The following is a 24,872-nucleotide window of genomic DNA, read 5'->3' on the forward strand; positions in this document are numbered from 1 at the left end:
TCATTGGATGCAATGGCCTACCGTGCGCTGATCTTTAGCGCCCACTGTTTTGGAGAATTTAAGCAACATACAGACTCTGACGACGTCTCCTCAAACTCTATTTGTGAAACATGTGGACAGTGTAGTGACGTAGCAGAGAGCTGCAATGACGGCGGTCCACCTTAGTCCATCCCAGGTTTTGCAACGCTACGTTTCTTCAAAAGATCACGCAAACGATGACGCCCAAGCAGTGTAATGCATTGCGTTCAAATATGTAACTCTGAGTCTGGAATAACGTATTCATTCATTCATTATGGATCTAATCATTGTTTCTGTACAAGTCCCGTCTCTGGCCACGGCAGCGCTCTCACTCCTTACGTCCTCCCCCTGTATAAAAGCTAATATGGTCAAGTCTATAATTGCTTACGGCCATACCACCTTAGGCACGCCCGATCTCGTCTGATCTCGGAAGCTAAGCAGGGTCGGGCCTGGTTAGTACTTGGATGGGTGACCGCCTGGGAATACCAGGTGCTGTAAGCATTATACTTTTTCAACTCGAGCTCATTGGATGCAATGGCCTACCGTGCGCTGATCTTTAGCGCCCACTGTTTTGGAGAATTTAAGCAACATACAGACTCTGACGACGTCTCCTCAAACTCTATTTGTGAAACATGTGGACAGTGTAGTGACGTAGCAGAGAGCTGCAATGACGGCGGTCCACCTTAGTCCATCCCAGGTTTTGCAACGCTACGTTTCTTCAAAAGATCACGCAAACGATGACGCCCAAGCAGTGTAATGCATTGCGTTCAAATATGTAACTCTGAGTCTGGAATAACGTATTCATTCATTCATTATGGATCTAATCATTGTTTCTGTACAAGTCCCGTCTCTGGCCACGGCAGCGCTCTCACTCCTTACGTCCTCCCCCTGTATAAAAGCTAATATGGTCAAGTCTATAATTGCTTACGGCCATACCACCTTAGGCACGCCCGATCTCGTCTGATCTCGGAAGCTAAGCAGGGTCGGGCCTGGTTAGTACTTGGATGGGTGACCGCCTGGGAATACCAGGTGCTGTAAGCATTATACTTTTTCAACTCGAGCTCATTGGATGCAATGGCCTACCGTGCGCTGATCTTTAGCGCCCACTGTTTTGGAGAATTTAAGCAACATACAGACTCTGACGACGTCTCCTCAAACTCTATTTGTGAAACATGTGGACAGTGTAGTGACGTAGCAGAGAGCTGCAATGACGGCGGTCCACCTTAGTCCATCCCAGGTTTTGCAACGCTACGTTTCTTCAAAAGATCACGCAAACGATGACGCCCAAGCAGTGTAATGCATTGCGTTCAAATATGTAACTCTGAGTCTGGAATAACGTATTCATTCATTCATTATGGATCTAATCATTGTTTCTGTACAAGTCCCGTCTCTGGCCACGGCAGCGCTCTCACTCCTTACGTCCTCCCCCTGTATAAAAGCTAATATGGTCAAGTCTATAAATTGCTTACGGCCATACCACCTTAGGCACGCCCGATCTCGTCTGATCTCGGAAGCTAAGCAGGGTCGGGCCTGGTTAGTACTTGGATGGGTGACCGCCTGGGAATACCAGGTGCTGTAAGCATTATACTTTTTCAACTCGAGCTCATTGGATGCAATGGCCTACCGTGCGCTGATCTTTAGCGCCCACTGTTTTGGAGAATTTAAGCAACATACAGACTCTGACGACGTCTCCTCAAACTCTATTTGTGAAACATGTGGACAGTGTAGTGACGTAGCAGAGAGCTGCAATGACGGCGGTCCACCTTAGTCCATCCCAGGTTTTGCAACGCTACGTTTCTTCAAAAGATCACGCAAACGATGACGCCCAAGCAGTGTAATGCATTGCGTTCAAATATGTAACTCTGAGTCTGGAATAACGTATTCATTCATTCATTATGGATCTAATCATTGTTTCTGTACAAGTCCCGTCTCTGGCCACGGCAGCGCTCTCACTCCTTACGTCCTCCCCCTGTATAAAAGCTAATATGGTCAAGTCTATAAATGCTTACGGCCATACCACCTTAGGCACGCCCGATCTCGTCTGATCTCGGAAGCTAAGCAGGGTCGGGCCTGGTTAGTACTTGGATGGGTGACCGCCTGGGAATACCAGGTGCTGTAAGCATTATACTTTTTCAACTCGAGCTCATTGGATGCAATGGCCTACCGTGCGCTGATCTTTAGCGCCCACTGTTTTGGAGAATTTAAGCAACATACAGACTCTGACGACGTCTCCTCAAACTCTATTTGTGAAACATGTGGACAGTGTAGTGACGTAGCAGAGAGCTGCAATGACGGCGGTCCACCTTAGTCCATCCCAGGTTTTGCAACGCTACGTTTCTTCAAAAGATCACGCAAACGATGACGCCCAAGCAGTGTAATGCATTGCGTTCAAATATGTAACTCTGAGTCTGGAATAACGTATTCATTCATTCATTATGGATCTAATCATTGTTTCTGTACAAGTCCCGTCTCTGGCCACGGCAGCGCTCTCACTCCTTACGTCCTCCCCCTGTATAAAAGCTAATATGGTCTGATCTCGGAAGCTAAGCAGGGTCGGGCCTGGTTAGTACTTGGATGGGTGACCGCCTGGGAATACCAGGTGCTGTAAGCATTATACTTTTTCAACTCGAGCTCATTGGATGCAATGGCCTACCGTGCGCTGATCTTTAGCGCCCACTGTTTTGGAGAATTTAAGCAACATACAGACTCTGACGACGTCTCCTCAAACTCTATTTGTGAAACATGTGGACAGTGTAGTGACGTAGCAGAGAGCTGCAATGACGGCGGTCCACCTTAGTCCATCCCAGGTTCTGCAACGCTACGTTTCTTCAAAAGATCACGCAAACGATGACGCCCAAGCAGTGTAATGCATTGCGTTCAAATATGTAACTCTGAGTCTGGAATAACGTATTCATTCATTCATTATGGATCTAATCATTGTTTCTGTACAAGTCCCGTCTCTGGCCACGGCAGCGCTCTCACTCCTTACGTCCTCCCCCTGTATAAAAGCTAATATGGTCAAGTCTATAATTGCTTACGGCCATACCACCTTAGGCACGCCCGATCTCGTCTGATCTCGGAAGCTAAGCAGGGTCGGGCCTGGTTAGTACTTGGATGGGTGACCGCCTGGGAATACCAGGTGCTGTAAGCATTATACTTTTTCAACTCGAGCTCATTGGATGCAATGGCCTACCGTGCGCTGATCTTTAGCGCCCACTGTTTTGGAGAATTTAAGCAACATACAGACTCTGACGACGTCTCCTCAAACTCTATTTGTGAAACATGTGGACAGTGTAGTGACGTAGCAGAGAGCTGCAATGACGGCGGTCCACCTTAGTCCATCCCAGGTTTTGCAACGCTACGTTTCTTCAAAAGATCACGCAAACGATGACGCCCAAGCAGTGTAATGCATTGCGTTCAAATATGTAACTCTGAGTCTGGAATAACGTATTCATTCATTCATTATGGATCTAATCATTGTTTCTGTACAAGTCCCGTCTCTGGCCACGGCAGCGCTCTCACTCCTTACGTCCTCCCCCTGTATAAAAGCTAATATGGTCAAGTCTATAATTGCTTACGGCCATACCACCTTAGGCACGCCCGATCTCGTCTGATCTCGGAAGCTAAGCAGGGTCGGGCCTGGTTAGTACTTGGATGGGTGACCGCCTGGGAATACCAGGTGCTGTAAGCATTATACTTTTCAACTCGAGCTCATTGGATGCAATGGCCTACCGTGCGCTGATCTTTAGCGCCCACTGTTTTGGAGAATTTAAGCAACATACAGACTCTGACGACGTCTCCTCAAACTCTATTTGTGAAACATGTGGACAGTGTAGTGACGTAGCAGAGAGCTGCAATGACGGCGGTCCACCTTAGTCCATCCCAGGTTTTGCAACGCTACGTTTCTTCTAAAGATCACGCAAACGATGACGCCCAAGCAGTGTAATGCATTGCGTTCAAATATGTAACTCTGAGTCTGGAATAACGTATTCATTCATTCATTATGGATCTAATCATTGTTTCTGTACAAGTCCCGTCTCTGGCCACGGCAGCGCTCTCACTCCTTACGTCCTCCCCCTGTATAAAAGCTAATATGGTCAAGTCTATAATTGCTTACGGCCATACCACCTTAGGCACGCCCGATCTCGTCTGATCTCGGAAGCTAAGCAGGGTCGGGCCTGGTTAGTACTTGGATGGGTGACCGCCTGGGAATACCAGGTGCTGTAAGCATTATACTTTTTCAACTCGAGCTCATTGGATGCAATGGCCTACCGTGCGCTGATCTTTAGCGCCCACTGTTTTGGAGAATTTAAGCAACATACAGACTCTGACGACGTCTCCTCAAACTCTATTTGTGAAACATGTGGACAGTGTAGTGACGTAGCAGAGAGCTGCAATGACGGCGGTCCACCTTAGTCCATCCCAGGTTTTGCAACGCTACGTTTCTTCAAAAGATCACGCAAACGATGACGCCCAAGCAGTGTAATGCATTGCGTTCAAATATGTTACTCTGAGTCTGGAATAACGTATTCATTCATTCATTATGGATCTAATCATTGTTTCTGTACAAGTCCCGTCTCTGGCCACGGCAGCGCTCTCACTCCTTACGTCCTCCCCCTGTATAAAAGCTAATATGGTCAAGTCTATAATGCTTACGGCCATACCACCTTAGGCACGCCCGATCTCGTCTGATCTCGGAAGCTAAGCAGGGTCGGGCCTGGTTAGTACTTGGATGGGTGACCGCCTGGGAATACCAGGTGCTGTAAGCATTATACTTTTTCAACTCGAGCTCATTGGATGCAATGGCCTACCGTGCGCTGATCTTTAGCGCCCACTGTTTTGGAGAATTTAAGCAACATACAGACTCTGACGACGTCTCCTCAAACTCTATTTGTGAAACATGTGGACAGTGTAGTGACGTAGCAGAGAGCTGCAATGACGGCGGTCCACCTTAGTCCATCCCAGGTTTTGCAACGCTACGTTTCTTCAAAAGATCACGCAAACGATGACGCCCAAGCAGTGTAATGCATTGCGTTCAAATATGTAACTCTGAGTCTGGAATAACGTATTCATTCATTCATTATGGATCTAATCATTGTTTCTGTACAAGTCCCGTCTCTGGCCACGGCAGCGCTCTCACTCCTTACGTCCTCCCCCTGTATAAAAGCTAATATGGTCAAGTCTATAAATGCTTACGGCCATACCACCTTAGGCACGCCCGATCTCGTCTGATCTCGGAAGCTAAGCAGGGTCGGGCCTGGTTAGTACTTGGATGGGTGACCGCCTGGGAATACCAGGTGCTGTAAGCATTATACTATTTCAACTCGAGCTCATTGGATGCAATGGCCTACCGTGCGCTGATCTTTAGCGCCCACTGTTTTGGAGAATTTAAGCAACATACAGACTCTGACGACGTCTCCTCAAACTCTATTTGTGAAACATGTGGACAGTGTAGTGACGTAGCAGAGAGCTGCAATGACGGCGGTCCACCTTAGTCCATCCCAGGTTTTGCAACGCTACGTTTCTTCAAAAGATCACGCAAACGATGACGCCCAAGCAGTGTAATGCATTGCGTTCAAATATGTAACTCTGAGTCTGGAATAACGTATTCATTCATTCATTATGGATCTAATCATTGTTTCTGTACAAGTCCCGTCTCTGGCCACGGCAGCGCTCTCACTCCTTACGTCCTCCCCCTGTATAAAAGCTAATATGGTCAAGTCTATAAATGCTTACGGCCATACCACCTTAGGCACGCCCGATCTCGTCTGATCTCGGAAGCTAAGCAGGGTCGGGCCTGGTTAGTACTTGGATGGGTGACCGCCTGGGAATACCAGGTGCTGTAAGCATTATACTATTTTCAACTCGAGCTCATTGGATGCAATGGCCTACCGTGCGCTGATCTTTAGCGCCCACTGTTTTGGAGAATTTAAGCAACATACAGACTCTGACGACGTCTCCTCAAACTCTATTTGTGAAACATGTGGACAGTGTAGTGACGTAGCAGAGAGCTGCAATGACGGCGGTCCACCTTAGTCCATCCCAGGTTTTGCAACGCTACGTTTCTTCAAAAGATCACGCAAACGATGACGCCCAAGCAGTGTAATGCATTGCGTTCAAATATGTAACTCTGAGTCTGGAATAACGTATTCATTCATTCATTATGGATCTAATCATTGTTTCTGTACAAGTCCCGTCTCTGGCCACGGCAGCGCTCTCACTCCTTACGTCCTCCCCCTGTATAAAAGCTAATATGGTCAAGTCTATAATTGCTTACGGCCATACCACCTTAGGCACGCCCGATCTCGTCTGATCTCGGAAGCTAAGCAGGGTCGGGCCTGGTTAGTACTTGGATGGGTGACCGCCTGGGAATACCAGGTGCTGTAAGCATTATACTTTTTCAACTCGAGCTCATTGGATGCAATGGCCTACCGTGCGCTGATCTTTAGCGCCCACTGTTTTGGAGAATTTAAGCAACATACAGACTCTGACGACGTCTCCTCAAACTCTATTTGTGAAACATGTGGACAGTGTAGTGACGTAGCAGAGAGCTGCAATGACGGCGGTCCACCTTAGTCCATCCCAGGTTTTGCAACGCTACGTTTCTTCAAAAGATCACGCAAACGATGACGCCCAAGCAGTGTAATGCATTGCGTTCAAATATGTAACTCTGAGTCTGGAATAACGTATTCATTCATTCATTATGGATCTAATCATTGTTTCTGTACAAGTCCCGTCTCTGGCCACGGCAGCGCTCTCACTCCTTACGTCCTCCCCCTGTATAAAAGCTAATATGGTCAAGTCTATAATTGCTTACGGCCATACCACCTTAGGCACGCCCGATCTCGTCTGATCTCGGAAGCTAAGCAGGGTCGGGCCTGGTTAGTACTTGGATGGGTGACCGCCTGGGAATACCAGGTGCTGTAAGCATTATACTTTTTCAACTCGAGCTCATTGGATGCAATGGCCTACCGTGCGCTGATCTTTAGCGCCCACTGTTTTGGAGAATTTAAGCAACATACAGACTCTGACGACGTCTCCTCAAACTCTATTTGTGAAACATGTGGACAGTGTAGTGACGTAGCAGAGAGCTGCAATGACGGCGGTCCACCTTAGTCCATCCCAGGTTTTGCAACGCTACGTTTCTTCAAAAGATCACGCAAACGATGACGCCCAAGCAGTGTAATGCATTGCGTTCAAATATGTAACTCTGAGTCTGGAATAACGTATTCATTCATTCATTATGGATCTAATCATTGTTTCTGTACAAGTCCCGTCTCTGGCCACGGCAGCGCTCTCACTCCTTACGTCCTCCCCCTGTATAAAAGCTAATATGGTCAAGTCTATAATTGCTTACGGCCATACCACCATAGGCACGCCCGATCTCGTCTGATCTCGGAAGCTAAGCAGGGTCGGGCCTGGTTAGTACTTGGATGGGTGACCGCCTGGGAATACCAGGTGCTGTAAGCATTATACTTTTTCAACTCGAGCTCATTGGATGCAATGGCCTACCGTGCGCTGATCTTTAGCGCCCACTGTTTTGGAGAATTTAAGCAACATACAGACTCTGACGACGTCTCCTCAAACTCTATTTGTGAAACATGTGGACAGTGTAGTGACGTAGCAGAGAGCTGCAATGACGGCGGTCCACCTTAGTCCATCCCAGGTTTTGCAACGCTACGTTTCTTCAAAAGATCACGCAAACGATGACGCCCAAGCAGTGTAATGCATTGCGTTCAAATATGTAACTCTGAGTCTGGAATAACGTATTCATTCATTCATTATGGATCTAATCATTGTTTCTGTACAAGTCCCGTCTCTGGCCACGGCAGCGCTCTCACTCCTTACGTCCTCCCCCTGTATAAAAGCTAATATGGTCAAGTCTATAATGCTTACGGCCATACCACCTTAGGCACGCCCGATCTCGTCTGATCTCGGAAGCTAAGCAGGGTCGGGCCTGGTTAGTACTTGGATGGGTGACCGCCTGGGAATACCAGGTGCTGTAAGCATTATACTTTTTCAACTCGAGCTCATTGGATGCAATGGCCTACCGTGCGCTGATCTTTAGCGCCCACTGTTTTGGAGAATTTAAGCAACATACAGACTCTGACGACGTCTCCTCAAACTCTATTTGTGAAACATGTGGACAGTGTAGTGACGTAGCAGAGAGCTGCAATGACGGCGGTCCACCTTAGTCCATCCCAGGTTTTGCAACGCTACGTTTCTTCAAAAGATCACGCAAACGATGACGCCCAAGCAGTGTAATGCATTGCGTTCAAATATGTACTCTGAGTCTGGAATAACGTATTCATTCATTCATTATGGATCTAATCATTGTTTCTGTACAAGTCCCGTCTCTGGCCACGGCAGCGCTCTCACTCCTTACGTCCTCCCCCTGTATAAAAGCTAATATGGTCAAGTCTATAATTGCTTACGGCCATACCACCTTAGGCACGCCCGATCTCGTCTGATCTCGGAAGCTAAGCAGGGTCGGGCCTGGTTAGTACTTGGATGGGTGACCGCCTGGGAATACCAGGTGCTGTAAGCATTATACTTTTTCAACTCGAGCTCATTGGATGCAATGGCCTACCGTGCGCTGATCTTTAGCGCCCACTGTTTTGGAGAATTTAAGCAACATACAGACTCTGACGACGTCTCCTCAAACTCTATTTGTGAAACATGTGGACAGTGTAGTGACGTAGCAGAGAGCTGCAATGACGGCGGTCCACCTTAGTCCATCCCAGGTTTTGCAACGCTACGTTTCTTCAAAAGATCACGCAAACGATGACGCCCAAGCAGTGTAATGCATTGCGTTCAAATATGTAACTCTGAGTCTGGAATAACGTATTCATTCATTCATTATGGATCTAATCATTGTTTCTGTACAAGTCCCGTCTCTGGCCACGGCAGCGCTCTCACTCCTTACGTCCTCCCCCTGTATAAAAGCTAATATGGTCAAGTCTATAATTGCTTACGGCCATACCACCTTAGGCACGCCCGATCTCGTCTGATCTCGGAAGCTAAGCAGGGTCGGGCCTGGTTAGTACTTGGATGGGTGACCGCCTGGGAATACCAGGTGCTGTAAGCATTATACTTTTTCAACTCGAGCTCATTGGATGCAATGGCCTACCGTGCGCTGATCTTTTGCGCCCACTGTTTTGGAGAATTTAAGCAACATATAGACTCTGACGACGTCTCCTCAAACTCTATTTGTGAAACATGTGGACAGTGTAGTGACGTAGCAGAGAGCTGCAATGACGGCGGTCCACCTTAGTCCATCCCAGGTTTTGCAACGCTACGTTTCTTCAAAAGATCACGCAAACGATGACGCCCAAGCAGTGTAATGCATTGCGTTCAAATATGTAACTCTGAGTCTGGAATAACGTATTCATTCATTCATTATGGATCTAATCATTGTTTCTGTACAAGTCCCGTCTCTGGCCACGGCAGCGCTCTCACTCCTTACGTCCTCCTCCTGTATAAAAGCTAATATGGTCAAGTCTATAATTGCTTACGGCCATACCACCTTAGGCACGCCCGATCTCGTCTGATCTCGGAAGCTAAGCAGGGTCGGGCCTGGTTAGTACTTGGATGGGTGACCGCCTGGGAATACCAGGTGCTGTAAGCATTACACTTTTTCAACTCGAGCTCATTGGATGCAATGGCCTACCGTGCGCTGATCTTTAGCGCCCACTGTTTTGGAGAATTTAAGCAACATACAGACTCTGACGACGTCTCCTCAAACTCTATTTGTGAAACATGTGGACAGTGTAGTGACGTAGCAGAGAGCTGCAATGACGGCGGTCCACCTTAGTCCATCCCAGGTTCTGCAACGCTACGTTTCTTCAAAAGATCACGCAAACGATGACGCCCAAGCAGTGTAACGCATTGCGTTCAAATATGTAACTCTGAGTCTGGAATAACGTATTCATTCATTCATTATGGATCTAATCATTGTTTCTGTACAAGTCCCGTCTCTGGCCACGGCAGCGCTCTCACTCCTTACGTCCTCCTCCTGTATAAAAGCTTATATGGTCAAGTCTATAAATGCTTACGGCCATACCACCATAGGCACGCCCGATCTCGTCTGATCTTGGAAGCTAAGCAGGGTCGGGCCTGGTTAGTACTTGGATGGGTGACCGCCTGGGAATACCAGGTGGTGTAAGCATTATACTTTTTCAACTCGAGCTCATTGGATGCAATGGCCTACCGTGCGCTGATCTTTAGCGCCCACTGTTTTGGAGAATTTAAGCAACATATAGACTCTGACGACGTCTCCTCAAACTCTATTTGTGAAACATGTGGACAGTGTAGTGACGTAGCAGAGAGCTGCAATGACGGCGGTCCACCTTAGTCCATCCCAGGTTTTGCAACGCTACGTTTCTTCAAAAGATCACGCAAACGATGACGCCCAAGCAGTGTAATGCATTGCGTTCAAATATGTAACTCTGAGTCTGGAATAACGTATTCATTCATTCATTATGGATCTAATCATTGTTTCTGTACAAGTCCCGTCTCTGGCCACGGCAGCGCTCTCACTCCTTACGTCCTCCTCCTGTATAAAAGCTAATATGGTCAAGTCTATAATTGCTTACGGCCATACCACCTTAGGCACGCCCGATCTCGTCTGATCTCGGAAGCTAAGCAGGGTCGGGCCTGGTTAGTACTTGGATGGATGACCGCCTGGGAATACCTGGTGCTGTAAGCATTATACTTTTTCAACTCGAGCTCATTGGATGCAATGGCCTACCGTGCGCTGATCTTTAGCGCCCACTGTTTTGGAGAATTTAAGCAACATACAGACTCTGACGACGTCTCCTCAAACTCTATTTGTGAAACATGTGGACAGTGTAGTGACGTAGCAGAGAGCTGCAATGACGGCGGTCCACCTTAGTCCATCACAGGTTTTGCAACGCTACGTTTCTTCAAAAGATCACGCAAACGATGACGCCCAAGCAGTGTAATGCATTGCGTTCAAATATGTTGCTCTGAGTCTGGAATAACGTATTCATTCATTCATTATGGATCTAATCATTGTTTCTGTACAAGTCCCGTCTCTGGCCACGGCAGCGCTCTCACTCCTTACGTCCTCCCCCTGTATAAAAGCTTACATGGTCAAGTCTATAAATGCTTACGGCCATACCACCATAGGCACGCCCGATCTCGTCTGATCTCGGAAGCTAAGCAGGGTCGGGCCTGGTTAGTACTTGGTTGGGTGACCGCCTGGGAATACCAGGTGCTGTAAACATTATACTTTTTCAACTCGAGCTCATTGGATGCAATGGTCTACCGTGCGCTGATCTTTAGCGCCCACTGTTTTGGAGAATTTAAGCAACATACAGACTCTGACGACGTCTCCTCAAGCTCTATTTGTGAAACATGTGGACAGTGTAGTGACGTAGTAGAGAGCTGCAATGACGGCGGTCCACCTTAGTCCATCCCAGGTTTTGCAACGCTACGTTTCTTCAAAAGATCACGCAAACGATGACGCCCAAGCAGTGTAATGCATTGCGTTCAAATATGTTGCTCTGAGTCTGGAATAACGTATTCATTCATTCATTATGGATCTAATCATTGTTTCTGTACAAGTCCCGTCTCTGGCCACGGCAGCGCTCTCACTCCTTACGTCCTCCCCCTGCATAAAAGCTTACATGGTCAAGTCTATAAATGCTTACGGCCATACCACCATAGGCACGCCCGATCTCGTCTGATCTCGGAAGCTAAGCAGGGTCGGGCCTGGTTAGTACTTGGATGGGTGACCGCCTGGGAATACCAGGTGCTGTAAGCATTATACTTTTTCAACTCGAGCTCATTGGATGCAATGCGCTGATCTTTAGCGCCCACTGTTTTGGAGAATTTAAGCAACATACACACTCTGACGACGTCTCCTCAAACTCTATTTGTGAAACATGTGGACCGTGTAGTGACGTAGCAGAGAGCTGCAATGACGGCGGTCCACCTTAGTCCATCCCAGGTTTTGCAACGCTACGTTTCTTCAAAAGATCACGCAAACGATGACGCCGAAGCAGTGTAATGCATTGCGTTCAAATATGTTGCTCTGAGTCTGGAATAACGTATTCATTCATTCATTATGGATCTAATCATTGTTTCTGTACAAGTCCCGTCTCTGGCCACGGCAGCGCTCTCACTCCTTACGTCCTCCCCCTGTATAAAAGCTAATATGGTCAAGTCTATAATTGCTTACGGCCATACCACCTTAGGCACGCCCGATCTCGTCTGATCTCGGAAGCTAAGCAGGGTCGGGCCTGGTTAGTACTTGGATGGGTGACCGCCTGGGAATACCAGGTGCTGTAAGCATTATACTTTTTCAACTCGAGCTCATTGGATGCAATGGCCTACCGTGCGCTGATCTTTAGCGCCCACTGTTTTGGAGAATTTAAGCAACATACAGACTCTGACGACGTCTCCTCAAACTCTATTTGTGAAACATGTGGACAGTGTAGTGACGTAGCAGAGAGCTGCAATGACGGCGGTCCACCTTAGTCCATCCCAGGTTCTGCAACGCTACGTTTCTTCAAAAGATCACGCAAACGATGACGCCCAAGCAGTGTAATGCATTGCGTTCAAATATGTAACTCTGAGTCTGGAATAACGTATTCATTCATTCATTATGGATCTAATCATTGTTTCTGTACAAGTCCCGTCTCTGGACACGGCAGCGCTCTCACTCCCTACGTCCTCCCCCTGCATAAAAGCTTATATGGTCAAGTCTATAAATGCTTACGGCCATACCGCCATAGGCACGCCCGATCTCGTCTGATCTCGGAAGCTAAGCAGGGTCGGGCCTGGTTAGTACTTGGATGGGTGACCGCCTGGGAATACCAGGTGCTGTAAGCATTATACTTTTTCAACTCGAGCTCATTGGATGCAATGGCCTACCGTGCGCTGATCTTTTGCGCCCACTGTTTTGGAGAATTTAAGCAACATATAGACTCTGACGACGTCTCCTCAAACTCTATTTGTGAAACATGTGGACAGTGTAGTGACGTAGCAGAGAGCTGCAATGACGGCGGTCCACCTTAGTCCATCCCAGGTTTTGCAACGCTACGTTTCTTCAAAAGATCACGCAAACGATGACGCCCAAGCAGTGTAATGCATTGCGTTCAAATATGTAACTCTGAGTCTGGAATAACGTATTCATTCATTCATTATGGATCTAATCATTGTTTCTGTACAAGTCCCGTCTCTGGCCACGGCAGCGCTCTCACTCCTTACGTCCTCCTCCTGTATAAAAGCTAATATGGTCAAGTCTATAATTGCTTACGGCCATACCACCTTAGGCACGCCCGATCTCGTCTGATCTCGGAAGCTAAGCAGGGTCGGGCCTGGTTAGTACTTGGATGGGTGACCGCCTGGGAATACCAGGTGCTGTAAGCATTATACTTTTTCAACTCGAGCTCATTGGATGCAATGGCCTACCGTGCGCTGATCTTTAGCGCCCACTGTTTTGGAGAATTTAAGCAACATACAGACTCTGACGACGTCTCCTCAAACTCTATTTGTGAAACATGTGGACAGTGTAGTGACGTAGCAGAGAGCTGCAATGACGGCGGTCCACCTTAGTCCATCCCAGGTTCTGCAACGCTACGTTTCTTCAAAAGATCACGCAAACGATGACGCCCAAGCAGTGTAACGCATTGCGTTCAAATATGTAACTCTGAGTCTGGAATAACGTATTCATTCATTCATTATGGATCTAATCATTGTTTCTGTACAAGTCCCGTCTCTGGCCACGGCAGCGCTCTCACTCCTTACGTCCTCCTCCTGTATAAAAGCTTATATGGTCAAGTCTATAAATGCTTACGGCCATACCACCATAGGCACGCCCGATCTCGTCTGATCTTGGAAGCTAAGCAGGGTCGGGCCTGGTTAGTACTTGGATGGGTGACCGCCTGGGAATACCAGGTGCTGTAAGCATTATACTTTTTCAACTCGAGCTCATTGGATGCAATGGCCTACCGTGCGCTGATCTTTAGCGCCCACTGTTTTGGAGAATTTAAGCAACATATAGACTCTGACGACGTCTCCTCAAACTCTATTTGTGAAACATGTGGACAGTGTAGTGACGTAGCAGAGAGCTGCAATGACGGCGGTCCACCTTAGTCCATCCCAGGTTTTGCAACGCTACGTTTCTTCAAAAGATCACGCAAACGATGACGCCCAAGCAGTGTAATGCATTGCGTTCAAATATGTAACTCTGAGTCTGGAATAACGTATTCATTCATTCATTATGGATCTAATCATTGTTTCTGTACAAGTCCCGTCTCTGGCCACGGCAGCGCTCTCACTCCTTACGTCCTCCTCCTGTATAAAAGCTAATATGGTCAAGTCTATAATTGCTTACGGCCATACCACCTTAGGCACGCCCGATCTCGTCTGATATCGGAAGCTAAGCAGGGTCGGGCCTGGTTAGTACTTGGATGGATGACCGCCTGGGAATACCTGGTGCTGTAAGCATTATACTTTTTCAACTCGAGCTCATTGGATGCAATGGCCTACCGTGCGCTGATCTTTAGCGCCCACTGTTTTGGAGAATTTAAGCAACATACAGACTCTGACGACGTCTCCTCAAACTCTATTTGTGAAACATGTGGACAGTGTAGTGACGTAGCAGAGAGCTGCAATGACGGCGGTCCACCTTAGTCCATCACAGGTTTTGCAACGCTACGTTTCTTCAAAAGATCACGCAAACGATGACGCCCAAGCAGTGTAATGCATTGCGTTCAAATATGTTGCTCTGAGTCTGGAATAACGTATTCATTCATTCATTATGGATCTAATCATTGTTTCTGTACAAGTCCCGTCTCCGGCCACGGCAGCGCTCTCACTCCTTACGTCCTCCCCCTGTATAAAAGCTAATATGGTCAAGTCTATAATTGCTTACGGCCATACCACCCTGGCGCCCCCTACAGTGTCGGAGTACGTAGTGTTTTTGGACAGCCGCATGGTAAATTGTTTGTTTTGGTGGAGAGAGTTTTCTTTGGAGTATTGCTATCTGGTCTAACAACCCAGTTATTTTGTGTTTTTTTTCGTCCCCCGCAGTCATAGACTGTTGGGGGATTGCCCTGAGTTATTATATATATATTTTTTCAGTCGTTTTTGTTCGTTTGCAACTGTGGAGGCGAGAATGATCCGGGGCCTAGCTTCGGCGAAGCCACCGGGGGAAATGAGTGCCGGCGGGCAGCGTGCTGGAGGGACGGTGAATGGAGCAGGACGTGAGGTGGAGGAGGACGGAAAAGCTGGCGGGTTGCGAGGAGGAAGGAGTATTGCGGAGGAGTCGGGAGGAGAAAGGAGAGAAGGAGAGAGCGGGGGAGATGGGAACGGCAAGGCGGCTGGAGGCAGGCATGAGCAGGTGGCTGGTGGAGAAACAGTGGACGGGATAAAGAAGATAGAGCGCAAGTATGAGAGGAGGCTCACGGTTTGCGTGGAGCAGTGCGGGGACGTTATACCCATAGGAGAATTAATGAAGGCTATGGCGGTTGTGTGCGGAGAAATAAGGGCCTGTAGGGTGCTGGCCCTCGGGAAGCTGGAGGTGACGGTGTGCGGAGAGAGGGGGAAGGACCGTCTGCTCGATGGGTTTAAAATACACAACACTAGGATTACTGCCAGAGAACTTTGCAATGACGAGCTGGTGGTCTCTTTTCTTACCCTGCCAGCATACACTTCTGATGACGAAATCCTGGATAAACTAAGTGGGTGGGGAGTCCGGGCGATTTCGTCTATTAAGAGGAGGATGTGGCCGGGCACCAATATTGCCGATGGAACAAGGATTGTACGGGTCAAATTTAATGAGCTCGTGCAATCCTTGCCATATTCTACTAAATTCAACACGGCAACGGGTGTTGAATACTTTAGAGTAATCCATGACCGTCAGATGAAGGTATGTAGGAGCTGTATGCAGCCGGGCCACATCCTGCGTGAGTGCCCGGATTTCACCTGCCATAATTGCGGATGCCAGGGCCACTACGCTCGGGAGTGTGCCACAGGGGTGGTAAAGTGTCTGACATGCCGGAGGAGAGAGAGAGACTGTATATGCCCGGTGGAGAAGGAGGCGGAGGAGGATGGCGGCGAGCTGGATGGCAGTGAACCGGGGGCGCCGGACGACGGTGGTGGTGAGGACGAGGAGGAGGGCATGGGCGCGAGCATGGACCGGGACGGTGCCTCTGGGGGGGAGGAATTCCCCACGTTGTTGGAGGAGGAGCTCACCTCGGGCCAGCCTGCGGACCTGAGGGGAGAGCGGAGCGAGGGCCTGCCGCGGCGGAAGGGAGACAGGAGCGCGAGAGGCAGAGGTGAAAGACGGGAAGGGGTAAGAATGTTTGGGGATGGGACGGGGAAAACTATACTTAAAATGACTTGGGGCAATGATGAGGTGGGTGAGAGTGGGGATTTTGTTGATAATACTGGGAGGGAGGGGAGCTCGGGGAGTGATATGGACATGGAGGAGCTAAGGGAGGCGAAAAGAAGGCTGTCCGCGGGGCAAGAAACGGAGGGGAGGGGGAAGAAGAACAAGAATTGTTAATTTTTTTGATGAAGGTTAATGTGCTAGCTGGCTCTTTTTCGTTGGTTTTTCCTTATTTTATTTTTATTATTTATGGCTTTGGTTATCTTTTCCCTGAATGCGAACGGTTTGAGAACTGAATGTAAAAGAAATGCCATATTGGACATAAGAGCTGATATTTTGTGTTTGCAGGAAACTAGGTGGGATGACAACCTACTGAATATGAGTAGAAAGCAGTGGAAAGGCCAGATTTATGTTTCTGAAGGGACTCCCAGGGCCAGGGGAGTGGCGATATGCTTTAATAGTGCTAAAATAACGGGGATTAATTTAGTTCATAGAGATTTAGAGGGGAGGTTGTTAGTTGTTGATTGTGTTTATGAGGGGAGGGAACTTAGAATAATTAATTTATATGCACCCAATGGGGAGAAGGAGAGGAGGGTTTTTTTGGCTGGTTTGAATGTGTGGTGCAACCCTAACTGTATGATTGTGGGGGATTTTAATGTTATTTTGACTCGGTCTGATTTGTCGAGGAACAATACGTTTAAAGGGGACAGCACTAGGCGAACCCTTAGGGATTTGATGGAGAACTATCAATTGGTAGACATATGGAGAGTCCTACACCCGTGGAAAAGGGTTTTTTCAAGGAGGCAACTTGTTGCTAATACTCTGAAACAGAGTAGAATTGACTTTGTGTTGGTACAAAGTGGTAATGTTAAATTAATTAAGAGTGTGGAATACATCAATAATACTTGGAGTGACCACGCGGGGATTAGGTTAGAGGTGGGAGGGAGGGGAGGGAGTGTTAACCAGAGGCCTTGGTGCTTTAATGCCAGCTTTTTGGGAGATGCTGTGTTTGTGAAGAGCATGGGTTTTTTTTTGAAGAGAATGATGGATGAATGGAATGATGATGCGAATATGAGTGTGTGGTGGGAGAGTGTGAAAATAAGAATTAAAAACAAATGTGTCAGGTATGGTATAGAAAAAAGGAAAAGGGAAAATGCAGAGGAGGTTCATTTGAGAAAACAACTAAATGAGGAAATTAAACTGTTAGATGAGGAGGGTAATATATGTACGGAAAAATATGTGGATTTAAAAGAAAAATTGAGTGCCTTAGAGGTAGCGAAGTGTAGAGGGGCTGCTATTAGAAGCAGGATTCAATATATGTATGAAGGGGAAAGGAGCACAGCCTTTTTCCTGGGTTTGGAAAAACAAAAACAAAATAAAACGGAGATAAAGGAAGTATTAGATAATAATGGTCAAATAATAACTGATAAGGAAGAGATATTAAAAGTAGTTAGGGATTATTATGAGTGTTTATTTAAAAAAGATGCATGTGATGAGGATAGTGTGGGAGAGGCCTTAGAGGCACTGGAGAGGACTTTAAGTAGAGAGGATAGTGCTTGGTGCGATTGTGAATTTTCTGTGCAAGAGATTTATAGTGCTATTGATGGACTAAACAAGAATAAGAGCCCGGGGAGTGATGGTCTGACAGCCGAGTTTTACGTCGGCTTTAAGGGAATTCTGGCTCCGGTGGTTGAAAAACTCTGCAAGTATGTGGAGAAAACAGGCTGGCTCCCGGAGAGTATGGGATTAGGCATAATTACGATTTTTTATAAAAATAAGGGTGATAACAAAAATCTTGATAACTATAGGCCAATCAGTCTACTCAACACTGACTATAAAATAATTGCTAAGATACTTGCGAATAGAATGAGGGAGGTAATAGGTTCAGTAATAGGTCCAACTCAAGCGTATAGCATTCCGGGGAGGGACATTGGGGATTCGATAATAACAATAAAACAGGTAGTAAGAGATATGGAAGGGGTGGGAGGATTGTGGCTGGGGATTGATTTAAACAAAGCGTTTGATAGGGTGGATCAGGATTTTTTGGGGAGGGTACTGGAGAAACTTGGATTTGGGACTAAATTAAGGGGGTGGGTGGGTTTGCTCTATGGGGGGGCTAAGAGTAAAATTAAGTGTAACGGTGCTCTGACTGACTCTTTCGATGTCAAGAGGTCAGTGAGGCAGGGCTGCCCAATGTCAGCACTGCTCTACAGCATGGTGGCGGAGCCGTTGGCGGCTTTAATTTTGAATGATAAAAGAGTGTGTGGAATAGGTAAGGGAAAAATTAGTTTAATGCAGTATGCGGATGATATTAATGTAATGGTTAAAAGTGAGAATGATGTTGATATAGTGTTGAAACATATAGCAACTTATGAGAGAGCTTCAGGAGCAAAAATTAATATGGAAAAGTCTGAAATAATGGGGATGGGTAGGAACAAAGACCTAAATAACAAATGGGGATTCAAAGTAGTGGAGAATAAAAGAAAAGTGCTCGGAGTGTATGTTGGTAGTGATGAGAATGAATGCGATGATTTGACGTGGAAGGAGGTTATTGGGCGTATGCAAAAGACCCTGAATATGTGGAGGGCTAGGGGTCTGCTGTTGAGGGGAAGGGTGGCCGTCACCAATGCTCTAGTGTTGTCGCAGGTGAACCATGCCTTGAGCACTTGTGCGCTTCCGACTTGGGCTGAGCAGAAGATTGCTAAAGTCGTTAGAGACTTTATTTGGAGGAGCAAAGCAGCCAGTATAGCGCATAGAACGCTGATAAGGGTCAATGATCAGGGTGGGCTAGGATTGATGGACGTACTCGCAAAAAGAACTGCGTTACGAACTAAATTGATAGGCAAATTTAGGGATGCAAGTCGGGAGGCGGCCTGGAAGGGCCACTTCAGCCAGTGGCTGAGCACATTTGGTCTCTTAAGTAATGACAATTTGTTGCAGACGCAGAACGCAGCGGCATATGCACATCTGCCGCGGTTCTTCCAGGAGGTGCTCAACGCGTGGTTCCTGCTGTTTGATAAGACTACACTCGTATGCGAGTCAAGAGCGTCTGTGATGAGGCTGCCGTTCCTCTCCAGCCCATATTTTAAACAGGGGGGCGGAGGGGTCATCAAGAGCGTGGCTCTTGAGAGGGCGGGGCTGAAGCGGGTGGGAGATCTAGTCGACAGGGGAGGGAGATGGGATAAAGAAAGAGTGATTAGGATAATGAGAGGGAAGGGGATAACATATAGGAGGGGAGTGATTGTGAAAGTGTTGGAGAGAGTGGAAGAGTGTGTGATGAGTGAATGGGGGGACGGGTTTAGAAATAAGGGGAGGGTTGGGCAGGATGATGCGGTGGGAATCTTCCTGTGCCTGGGGGGGGAGACACACGCCATTACTGATGTCAAAACACAGATTTGGTATAAGCATGCATTGACACATAGAGTGCAAAAACCCACATGTGAGAGTAAATGGGCAGACACATATCCGGACATTACACCCAACATTTTGTGGAAGTACATTAACATACCGCACACACCGCATGCAATATTTGATCTTGATTTCAAGATAAGGCACAGGAGGATTTTCACATGCATCATCCTGCACCAAATGCACAGGGGAGTGTATGGGAGGACGTGTATGGTGTGTGAAAGTGGGGATGAAGACGTGAATCACATTTTTGTGCATTGTTGCGAGCTAGCGGAATTCTGGGGAAAAATCAAGGGGCTGCTGGGAGGGTGCAGTGTGGGAGACTGCTGGATGGAACGGGGGTGGGAATTGTCTGTACTCTTGGGAGTGAGTAGGAAATATAGAAATTGGAAAATGATCAATATGATCTTTGGATTCGCAAGGAGGGCGATTTTTAACAGACGCAATTTTGCGCTGTATGAAAGAAGAAAGTTGGATGCATGGAGGCTGTTTGTGAATGAATGGAAAAGACACTTACGAATGCTGTATGTTGTGGACGAGGCTTTGTTTGTGAGTATGTTTGTAGAGAGCGCGGGAGTATGTGGTGTGAATGAGAATGGAATTGTATGGATGACTGAGCAGGGCACCGTTTGGGGTTGATTTGGGTGGTTTAAAGGGGGTGACTTATTTTTGGAGGTGGGAGAGTGGGGTTTTTTTTGGGGGATTTTGGTTTTGTGTGGTTTTTTCGAATGAGGGGTGGTTTAATTTTGTGGGTAAATGGTCGAGGTTAAAAGATTCTGTGTTTGGCTGTTCGGTTTGTGCTTTGGGTTTGAGGGGCGGTTTAATTTCGAGGGTAAGTGTATTCGGGAAAAGATATTGCTTTTGCTGTGTGGTTCTTATTTTTAATTTAAAAGAGAAAGTGTGTTTAGTTAATTGTTTGTGCGGTTTCTGAGGGTGGTTTAATTTGTGGGACTGTTTTTCATTTACTTTTATTGATTTACGTATAAATGAATGCGTAATTGTATTAAATGGAATATATTTTTGATAATAAAAAAAGATAAAAAAAAGGCACGCCCGATCTCGTCTGATCTCGGAAGCTAAGCAGGGTCGGGCCTGGTTAGTACTTGGATGGGTGACCGCCTGGGAATACCAGGTGCTGTAAGCATTATACTATTTCAACTCGAGCTCATTGGATGCAATGGCCTACCGTGCGCTGATCTTTAGCGCCCACTGTTCTAGAGAATTTAAGCAACATACAGACTCTGACGACGTCTCCTCAAACTCTATTTGTGAAACATGTGGACAGTGTAGTGACGTAGTAGAGAGCTGCAATGACGGCGGTCCACCTCAGTCCATCCCAGGTTTTGCAACGCTACGTTTCTTCAAAAGATCACGCAAACGATGACGCCCAAGCAGTGTAATGCATTGCGTTCAAATATGTAACTCTGAGTCTGGAATAACGTATTCATTCATTCATTATGGATCTAATCATTGTTTCTGTACAAGTCCCGTCTCTGGCCACGGCAGCGCTCTCACTCCTTACGTCCTCCCCCTGTATAAAAGCTAATATGGTCAAGTTTATATATGCTTACGGCCATACCACCTTAGGCACGCCCGATCTCGTCTGATCTCGGAAGCTAAGCAGGGTCGGGCCTGGTTAGTACTTGGATGGGTGACCGCCTGGGAATACCTGGTGCTGTATGCATTATACTTTTTCAACTCGAGCTCATTGGATGCAATGGCCTACCGTGCGCTGATCTTTAGCGCCCACTGTTTTGGAGAATTTAAGCAACATACAGACTCTGACGACGTCTCCTCAAACTCTATTTGTGAAACATGTGGACAGTGTAGTGACGTAGCAGAGAGCTGCAATGACGGCGGTCCACCATAGTCCATCCCAGGTTTTGCAACGCTACGTTTCTTCAAAAGATCACGCAAACGATGACGCCCAAGCAGTGTAATGCATTGCGTTCAAATATGTTGCTCTGAGTCTGGAATAACGTATTCATTCATTCATTATGGATCTAATCATTGTTTCTGTACAAGTCCCGTCTCTGGCCACGGCAGCGCTCTCACTCCTTACGTCCTCCCCCTGTATAAAAGCTAATATGGTCAAGTCTATAATTGCTTACGGCCATACCACCATAGGCACGCCCGATCTCGTCAGATTTCGGAAGCTAAGCAGGGTCGGGCCTGGTTAGTACTTGGATGGGAGACCTCCTCGGAAGGCCAGGTTGCTGTAAGTAGTGACGGGAAATTGTAAACAAATTGAAAACATTAAAAAGATTAAAAAAAAAAAAGGCGATGGGTTTAGGCTCTAGTCTTATTGGAGGTGTGCGTTCAAATCCCACCACTGCCAGTACATGATCTGTGTTCAAGGATTATTTTGAAATGCTTTTCTCAAAGGCAATACTGTTGAATGGCAATTTCTCAGGTACATTCTTCGAATTTCCTCAAAAAAGCGACAACATTCCTTGAACACCTACACAAGGTCTCACTTTATGTATCTTTCATTCACACTAACGCAATTGGCAGTTAATTATGCCAAAGAGAATCAATTTGAGATCACGAGCACAAGTTGAATAGTGTGGAAGTGTGAAAAATATATATTCCTTAATGCATTTCAGTAATGACATGCCCTGTTGTATGTGCCCCAAGATATATTCCAATACATTCTATTCCCAATAAAGCAGGTTTGTGCGTTGATGGCAACTACGAACAAAGGCAAAAATATGCACTAGCTTTTCCCGAAATCAGCTGGTTTATGGGATATCAATTGGAATCCTGATGCATTTCACGAAATATCAACTCAATCTTCCTAGGCTGTGCACATCATTGAGCGAAGAACCGAGGGCTCGTCCGGGATTTGAACCCGAGACCTCTCGCACCCTAAGCGAGAATCATACCCCTAGACCAACGAGCCACAGCAACATAATTTGACATGTCAATTTTTGAAAATGCTCAAATTATTAGCAGGGGTGCAAGGGTTTAAGAACAATTGTATAATTCCAATTTATTGCCGTCAAATTACAATATTCATTCTTCCTTTGGACTGCATTAAAGTCCTACTTTGTATTTCAAAAATAGTAACAAATGTCCTGTGATATAGTGCTGCCGAGTTTTCCAAGGTGCTGGATCAATGCTCCAGTTCGAGGAGACGTTGTTTCAAATCCTTGCAAGGGCATTCAACCCTTTGCATTGCAGCATCATTTTTATAGGCCATTAAGAATGTTAGAGTTTTGTGGTAGTGTGGCCGAGCGGTCTAAGGCGCTGGATTAAGGCTCCAGTCTCTTAGGAGGCGTGGGTTCAAATCCCACCACTGCCAGTACATGATCTGTGTTCAAGGATTATTTTGAAATGATTTTCTCAAAGGCAATACTGTTGAATGGCAATTTCTCAGTTACATGCTTCGAATTTCCTCAAAAAAGCGACAACATTCCTTGAACACCTACACAAGGTCTCACTTTGTGGATCTTTCATTCACACTAACGCAATTGGCAGTTAATAATGACAAAAAGAATCAATTTGAGATCACAAGCACAAGTTGAATTGCGTGAAAGTGTGAAAAATATATACTCTTAATGCATTTCAGTAATGACATGCCCTGATGTATGTACCTTAACATATATTCCAATACATTCTATTCCCAATAAAGCAGGTTTGTGCGTTGATGGCAACTAAGAACAAAGACAAAAATATTCACTAGCTTTTCCCAAAAACAGCTGGTTTAAGGGATATCAATTGGAATCCTGAAACATTTCACGAAATATCTGCTCAATCTTTCTAGGCTGTGCACAACAGTGAGCAAAGAACCGAGGGCTCGTCCGGGATTTGAACCCGTGACCTCTCACACCCTAAGCGAGAATCATACCCCTAGACCAACGACCCAGATGAACATAATTTGACATGTCAATTTTTGAAAATGCTCAAATTATTAGCAGGGGTGCAAGGGTTTAAGAACAACTGTATAATTCCAATTTATTGCCGTCAAATTACAAAATTCGTTCTTCCTTTGGACTGCATTAAAGTCCTACTTTGTAATTCAAAAATAGTAACAAATGTCCTCTGATATAGTGCTGCCGAGTTTTCCAAGGTGCTGGATCAATGCTGCAGTTCGAGGAGACGTTGTTTCAAATCCTTGCAAGGGCATTCAACCCTTTGCATTGCAGCATCATTTTGAAAGGCCATTAAGAATGTTAGAGTTTTGTGGTAGTGTGGCCGAGCGGTCTAAGGCGCTGGATTAAGGCGTGGGTTCAAATCCCACCACTGCCAGTACATGATCTGTGTTCAAGGATTGTTTTGAAATGCTTTTCTCAAAGGCAATACTGTTGATTGGTAATTTCTCAGTTACATGCTTCGAATTCCCTCAAAAAAGCGACAACATTCCTTGAACACCTACACAAGGTCTCACTTTGTGGATCTTTCATTCACACTAACGCAATTGGCAGTTCATTATGCCAAAAAGAATCAATTTGAGATCACGAGCACAAGTTGAATAGCGTGAAAGTGTGAAAAATATATACTCCTTAATGCATTTCAGTAATGACATGCCCTGATGTATGTGGCTTAAGATATATTCCAATACATTCTATTCCCAATAAAGCAGGTTTGTGCGTTGATGGCAACTAAGAACAAAGACAAAAATATTCACTAGCTTTTCCCGAAAAAAGCTGGTTTAAGGGATATCAATTGGAATCCTGAAGCATTTCACGAAATATCAGCTCAATCTCTCAAGGCTGTTCCCAACATTGGCCAAAGAACCGAGGGCTCGTCCGGGATTTGACCCCAGGACCTCTCGCACCCAAAGCGAGAATCATACCCCTAGACCAACGAGCCACATCTACATTATTTGAGACGACAATTTTTAAAATGCTCAAATGATTAACAGGGGTGCAAGCGTTTAAGAACAATTGTATAATTCCAATTTATTGCCGTCAAATTACAATATTCATTCTTCCTTTGGACTGCATCAAAGTCCTACTTTGTTATTTTAAAAATAGTTACAAATGTCCTGTGATATAGTGCTGCCGAGTTTTCCAAGGTGCTGGATCAATGCTCCAGTTCGAGGAGGCTTTGTTTCAAATCCTTGCAAGGGCATTCAACC

General features: G+C 46.3%; 31 non-coding genes and 1 pseudogene across 31 annotated transcripts; 29 read left to right on the top strand and 3 right to left on the bottom strand.

Moving 5' to 3' along the window:
• The first annotated feature begins 400 nt into the window (after window positions 1-400).
• Window positions 401-519, top strand: LOC115538608 (5S ribosomal RNA). The gene has a single exon (XR_003975438.1). It is a non-coding gene; the product is annotated as a 5S ribosomal RNA (ribosomal RNA).
• Window positions 520-940: 421 nt separating this feature from the next.
• On the top strand, window positions 941-1,059 carry LOC115538609 (5S ribosomal RNA). The gene has a single exon (XR_003975439.1). It is a non-coding gene; the product is annotated as a 5S ribosomal RNA (ribosomal RNA).
• Window positions 1,060-1,481: 422 nt separating this feature from the next.
• On the top strand, window positions 1,482-1,600 carry LOC115538610 (5S ribosomal RNA). The gene has a single exon (XR_003975440.1). It is a non-coding gene; the product is annotated as a 5S ribosomal RNA (ribosomal RNA).
• A 421-nt stretch (window positions 1,601-2,021) lies between these two features.
• Window positions 2,022-2,140, top strand: LOC115538612 (5S ribosomal RNA). Its single transcript, XR_003975442.1, has one exon. It is a non-coding gene; the product is annotated as a 5S ribosomal RNA (ribosomal RNA).
• A 910-nt stretch (window positions 2,141-3,050) lies between these two features.
• On the top strand, window positions 3,051-3,169 carry LOC115538613 (5S ribosomal RNA). The gene has a single exon (XR_003975443.1). It is a non-coding gene; the product is annotated as a 5S ribosomal RNA (ribosomal RNA).
• A 421-nt stretch (window positions 3,170-3,590) lies between these two features.
• LOC115538614 (5S ribosomal RNA) lies at window positions 3,591-3,709 on the top strand. The gene has a single exon (XR_003975444.1). It is a non-coding gene; the product is annotated as a 5S ribosomal RNA (ribosomal RNA).
• Window positions 3,710-4,129: 420 nt separating this feature from the next.
• On the top strand, window positions 4,130-4,248 carry LOC115538615 (5S ribosomal RNA). The gene has a single exon (XR_003975445.1). It is a non-coding gene; the product is annotated as a 5S ribosomal RNA (ribosomal RNA).
• Window positions 4,249-4,668: 420 nt separating this feature from the next.
• On the top strand, window positions 4,669-4,787 carry LOC115538616 (5S ribosomal RNA). Its single transcript, XR_003975446.1, has one exon. It is a non-coding gene; the product is annotated as a 5S ribosomal RNA (ribosomal RNA).
• Window positions 4,788-5,208: 421 nt separating this feature from the next.
• Window positions 5,209-5,327, top strand: LOC115538617 (5S ribosomal RNA). The gene has a single exon (XR_003975447.1). It is a non-coding gene; the product is annotated as a 5S ribosomal RNA (ribosomal RNA).
• A 421-nt stretch (window positions 5,328-5,748) lies between these two features.
• On the top strand, window positions 5,749-5,867 carry LOC115538618 (5S ribosomal RNA). Its single transcript, XR_003975448.1, has one exon. It is a non-coding gene; the product is annotated as a 5S ribosomal RNA (ribosomal RNA).
• Window positions 5,868-6,289: 422 nt separating this feature from the next.
• Window positions 6,290-6,408, top strand: LOC115538619 (5S ribosomal RNA). Its single transcript, XR_003975449.1, has one exon. It is a non-coding gene; the product is annotated as a 5S ribosomal RNA (ribosomal RNA).
• Window positions 6,409-6,829: 421 nt separating this feature from the next.
• Window positions 6,830-6,948, top strand: LOC115538620 (5S ribosomal RNA). The gene has a single exon (XR_003975450.1). It is a non-coding gene; the product is annotated as a 5S ribosomal RNA (ribosomal RNA).
• Window positions 6,949-7,369: 421 nt separating this feature from the next.
• Window positions 7,370-7,488, top strand: LOC115538629 (5S ribosomal RNA). The gene has a single exon (XR_003975459.1). It is a non-coding gene; the product is annotated as a 5S ribosomal RNA (ribosomal RNA).
• Window positions 7,489-7,908: 420 nt separating this feature from the next.
• On the top strand, window positions 7,909-8,027 carry LOC115538621 (5S ribosomal RNA). The gene has a single exon (XR_003975451.1). It is a non-coding gene; the product is annotated as a 5S ribosomal RNA (ribosomal RNA).
• A 420-nt stretch (window positions 8,028-8,447) lies between these two features.
• LOC115538623 (5S ribosomal RNA) lies at window positions 8,448-8,566 on the top strand. Its single transcript, XR_003975453.1, has one exon. It is a non-coding gene; the product is annotated as a 5S ribosomal RNA (ribosomal RNA).
• Window positions 8,567-8,987: 421 nt separating this feature from the next.
• On the top strand, window positions 8,988-9,106 carry LOC115538624 (5S ribosomal RNA). The gene has a single exon (XR_003975454.1). It is a non-coding gene; the product is annotated as a 5S ribosomal RNA (ribosomal RNA).
• Window positions 9,107-9,527: 421 nt separating this feature from the next.
• On the top strand, window positions 9,528-9,646 carry LOC115538625 (5S ribosomal RNA). The gene has a single exon (XR_003975455.1). It is a non-coding gene; the product is annotated as a 5S ribosomal RNA (ribosomal RNA).
• Window positions 9,647-10,067: 421 nt separating this feature from the next.
• Window positions 10,068-10,186, top strand: LOC115538588 (5S ribosomal RNA). The gene has a single exon (XR_003975419.1). It is a non-coding gene; the product is annotated as a 5S ribosomal RNA (ribosomal RNA).
• A 421-nt stretch (window positions 10,187-10,607) lies between these two features.
• On the top strand, window positions 10,608-10,726 carry LOC115538636 (5S ribosomal RNA). Its single transcript, XR_003975466.1, has one exon. It is a non-coding gene; the product is annotated as a 5S ribosomal RNA (ribosomal RNA).
• A 421-nt stretch (window positions 10,727-11,147) lies between these two features.
• Window positions 11,148-11,266, top strand: LOC115538585 (5S ribosomal RNA). The gene has a single exon (XR_003975416.1). It is a non-coding gene; the product is annotated as a 5S ribosomal RNA (ribosomal RNA).
• Window positions 11,267-11,687: 421 nt separating this feature from the next.
• Window positions 11,688-11,806, top strand: LOC115538630 (5S ribosomal RNA). The gene has a single exon (XR_003975460.1). It is a non-coding gene; the product is annotated as a 5S ribosomal RNA (ribosomal RNA).
• A 411-nt stretch (window positions 11,807-12,217) lies between these two features.
• On the top strand, window positions 12,218-12,336 carry LOC115538626 (5S ribosomal RNA). Its single transcript, XR_003975456.1, has one exon. It is a non-coding gene; the product is annotated as a 5S ribosomal RNA (ribosomal RNA).
• A 421-nt stretch (window positions 12,337-12,757) lies between these two features.
• Window positions 12,758-12,876, top strand: LOC115538632 (5S ribosomal RNA). Its single transcript, XR_003975462.1, has one exon. It is a non-coding gene; the product is annotated as a 5S ribosomal RNA (ribosomal RNA).
• Window positions 12,877-13,297: 421 nt separating this feature from the next.
• Window positions 13,298-13,416, top strand: LOC115538627 (5S ribosomal RNA). The gene has a single exon (XR_003975457.1). It is a non-coding gene; the product is annotated as a 5S ribosomal RNA (ribosomal RNA).
• A 421-nt stretch (window positions 13,417-13,837) lies between these two features.
• On the top strand, window positions 13,838-13,956 carry LOC115538584 (5S ribosomal RNA). Its single transcript, XR_003975415.1, has one exon. It is a non-coding gene; the product is annotated as a 5S ribosomal RNA (ribosomal RNA).
• A 421-nt stretch (window positions 13,957-14,377) lies between these two features.
• On the top strand, window positions 14,378-14,496 carry LOC115538587 (5S ribosomal RNA). The gene has a single exon (XR_003975418.1). It is a non-coding gene; the product is annotated as a 5S ribosomal RNA (ribosomal RNA).
• Window positions 14,497-21,354: 6,858 nt separating this feature from the next.
• On the top strand, window positions 21,355-21,473 carry LOC115538635 (5S ribosomal RNA). Its single transcript, XR_003975465.1, has one exon. It is a non-coding gene; the product is annotated as a 5S ribosomal RNA (ribosomal RNA).
• A 421-nt stretch (window positions 21,474-21,894) lies between these two features.
• LOC115538590 (uncharacterized) lies at window positions 21,895-22,014 on the top strand (annotated as a pseudogene).
• A 605-nt stretch (window positions 22,015-22,619) lies between these two features.
• On the bottom strand, window positions 22,620-22,691 carry trnap-agg (transfer RNA proline (anticodon AGG)). Its single transcript has one exon. It is a non-coding gene; the product is annotated as a tRNA-Pro (tRNA).
• Window positions 22,692-23,011: 320 nt separating this feature from the next.
• On the top strand, window positions 23,012-23,093 carry trnal-aag (transfer RNA leucine (anticodon AAG)). Its single transcript has one exon. It is a non-coding gene; the product is annotated as a tRNA-Leu (tRNA).
• A 491-nt stretch (window positions 23,094-23,584) lies between these two features.
• trnap-agg (transfer RNA proline (anticodon AGG)) lies at window positions 23,585-23,656 on the bottom strand. Its single transcript has one exon. It is a non-coding gene; the product is annotated as a tRNA-Pro (tRNA).
• Window positions 23,657-24,532: 876 nt separating this feature from the next.
• trnap-ugg (transfer RNA proline (anticodon UGG)) lies at window positions 24,533-24,604 on the bottom strand. The gene has a single exon. It is a non-coding gene; the product is annotated as a tRNA-Pro (tRNA).
• Between the last annotated feature and the right edge of the window lie 268 nt (window positions 24,605-24,872).

This window comes from Gadus morhua, unplaced genomic scaffold (assembly GCF_902167405.1).
Source record: "Gadus morhua unplaced genomic scaffold, gadMor3.0, whole genome shotgun sequence".
NCBI lineage: Eukaryota > Metazoa > Chordata > Actinopteri > Gadiformes > Gadidae > Gadus > Gadus morhua.